The following is a 3,569-nucleotide window of genomic DNA, read 5'->3' as shown; positions in this document are numbered from 1 at the left end:
GTGTCAAGTATACTGGGACAATTACTGTCCAGGTCTTACATACAACACTTCTCTTAATACACTCCAGAATGATATTTGTCTTTTTTTGCAAGCGCATTACATTTTTGACTCATTTTCACTTGTGATCCACCATAACCCCAAAGTCCTTTTCTGCAGTACCAGTGCACAGCCAGTTGTTCCCTGTTCTTTAATTTCTGCATTTGCTTTTTCCTTCCTAAGCATGGTACCTTGCACTTGTCTTTATTGAATTTCATCTTACTGAATTCAGACCAATTCTGTTTTATCAATTTTATCATGTTTTCAGACTAAGTTTCCAATTTATCACCATCATTTTGAATTCTAATTCTGTCCTTGAAATCCCTCCCATCTTGGTGTCATCCACACATTTTATAAGTGTACTCTCTACCCCGTCATCCAAGCCATTAATAAAAATACTAAGTAGAATCAGACCCAGAGTACACTCTGGCAGGACCCCACAAGTTACATCCTCCCAGTCTGACAGCAAACCATTGATAACTACTCTTTGAATACAGTTTTTCATGTCCATGAACTACAAAATTCAATAAGATCAAACATTGCTAATGTCAAAACTAGTAACCAACTCTGCTATGTCCCTGAATGCTGAAAAACACAGGCACTGAGGGTGAAATTCAACCAAATGGCACATAAAAGTGGCTTCCCACAGTTCATTTTTTTATAGGGCCAACTGTATGTTAGTTGTATTTAATCCCAGTGCTGAGGCGCTGAGGGTTTGGAGTGCAGATGAAGAGGGTGCATGGGAGGGATCTAAACTAGAGTTGAACTAATAATTTATTTTTTTTGTTTGGTGGCTGAACTGAACACTCTGGGGGGAAAATTACTTCATTTGAACTGAAACTGAATATTTTCAGTCTTTTCTTACCAAAATGCAAAACCCAAAAATTTTTCATGCAGATCAAACAGAACATTTAGAATGCTAATTTGAAACAACATTTCATTTCAGAAATATCCATCTGAAATAACTTTTCATTGAAAAATGTCAGTTCAAAACTGAATACTGAACCAAAACAAAACATTAAGACATTTCCCAATCTTTTTCCCAGTTTTGGTACCTGAATTCATGAACAGTTTCAGTGCTCCTAAATGCATTTTTTGGCAAATTTACTATTCATTGCTTTACTATTCTACTCAGTTCTTTCAGTCTGGACCAAATTTTGACCAGTCCATCACGTACAAACTGGGTGTTTGACTGGCTTTTATTACTGATAAATGACACTGAGGTTATAGTATATATTATTTGTCTTAAAGAAGTAATCCTACATCATTTCAGGCTGTGTCTTGGTTCCTTATCCCACATGTAAGCCTCTGCACATGGAGAGGAATGCAAGTGAATTTGACAAGGGTACAGCTGTTCCTTTACATTTGTTTAAAAAAGTGTCAAAATACAAGAGAATGCACTGTGCACCACAGATCCATCTTTTAATGGAAGATCAGCATAGCTGGGTATACGGCATCCTTGTATAGACCACTGAAAGGCTATGTTTATTTGGCATTTCTGCCTTTGCAACAGAAAACATATTGGCCTTATACAGTGATGGGTTAACCCTTTTTATTGATAGGGGTTAAGAGTTTCAATTTTGATGCCCTTCCCCACAAGGCCACTGCATGTAAAGGCAGGAAGTACAATCTTACTAAGTCATGGGTGTTACTTTCAGCAAATGAATAAACATTAAGTGTATTCAGAGATCCATTGAACACTACGTACAAGTCATGTGACAGCATTCAGAAAGCCACAGCGAAATGCATGACTGAGCCAAATTCAGTTGAATCAAAATGTTAGAATTGTCAAAGTGGTCGGGATACAAGAAAGGAAGGAGGGTCGCATGGCTCATTTGAGAGATTATATGGTCATGAATTATAAGCTGGATGTTGCTCATAATATAGCAATACATGCCCACTGCAGAGCTGCTGGGGAAGCTTCTGCCAGGAATGACATACTCTACTTATATAAACATTCGCACAACCTCACTGCCGATGAGAAAGGTCATTCACTTAGAATGGTCTACTCCAGTTCTGGTCAGATAATCAATATAGAAGCAAAGTGCATGGTGCACTGGAGTGAACATTTCAGCCAACTGCTAACGGTACCCCAACTTTCTTTGGACCCTGACATTAAGTTCACTGCCAAGTTGACCTATTCTGCCCAAAATGATCCTTTCTTCACAATATCACTAATTAAAGACAGATTCATATTATTCCTATGAGACTTTCTTGGCTCATGCTGGCTTGTTCCACCCTAACATTGTTGAATGTTTGCTTGTTATATTGACTTGCACAACTACACAGATGCATAATAGGGCATCTAAATAGATGCTAACAATGTGAAAATATATCCTGCACTATTCTATTACCCCTGCAGGTATGGGGTATGAGGACAGAAAAAGGCATTTTGCATTAGCACTAATGATGGAAGTTCTGGACCTATTGGTTCCAAGAGACTTAATTAGCACAAAATAACCAGCTTTTCTTCAGGCTCATTGGAATCTATTACCTGACTTGACTTCCACCTCACAGGACTACTGAGTATCATTCTATGTCCTCAGGGCAATGAAGCTGCTAATTCCATTTTTAAACTTTCAGGTTTGTGTGTTGCAAAGTACAGAGGCGAAGTAATGGTTAAGAGGAAATTTCAAAGCGACCTAACTGTGTTTCCTTGCAGGAAACTATAGTTAATGTACAATGGCATTATTAGAAATGACCCAGATCAGTTCAGAAAAGTTCAAGCAGAATACTTCTGAATATATGGTTAGGTAGGATCAAGGATAGTACATGTCCAAATGAGAAGTAAATGTTATTAGGAATGAGGATTTTCTTGGAAGCAGAGGCCCTCAAATGATATCAGTGGGGGGCAAGTGCCAATTGGTGATGCCATGATGAAGTACCATTGGGCGTCACAAAAAACCATGATTGTATCTTTCAGTTCAAGCAAATAGCTAAATGGGTTGGGTACTACATTCTTCATCCATTTCTAAGTTATACAGAAATGCTGTGAGGGGTTGTACTGGGCTTTTGCTACCCTCTGCTGGAGGCCCTGCCCAAAGGAGAAAGTATCTTTTTGGGGAAAATAATAGCAGAGAAGTTAGACCTCCAGGAACTGCTTAGGGAGGTCTTCCAGCATCAGCCATGGAGGGAACCCATGAGAACTGATCCTCCATCAACTGGAAGGACTGGGAGAGGACAAAAGCCAATCAGGCCTGATGGCACTGTAAACTGGCCTGGCTACTTCATCCAAAAGGCAATTCTGTCTGAAGCTGGAGGAAGTATCTTTCCTATCTTAACTCCAAAAGCCAGCTTGTTCAGCCTAAACCTGTTTTGTTTACTTTGTGGAATGTAAAGCCCAGGTGGCCACCTTGAGTTGAATATCAATTTGACTGCTGTAAAATTACAAGGAGTTTGTTTGTGAGATGCTCCACTGGCTCAGGTGAACCCATAACAGATGTATTATGGAAGACATTGACAAGTCTTCCTGTTAAATTTGTATCTGTTATTTTCCCTGTCACCCAACATTAGAAATAAAACCAAAACCAGCA

This window comes from Terrapene carolina, unplaced genomic scaffold, assembly GCF_002925995.2.
Source record: "Terrapene carolina triunguis isolate 2854851 unplaced genomic scaffold, T_m_triunguis-2.0 Scaffold58, whole genome shotgun sequence".
NCBI lineage: Eukaryota > Metazoa > Chordata > Testudines > Emydidae > Terrapene > Terrapene triunguis.
Note: the sequence above shows the minus strand (reverse complement) of the source record.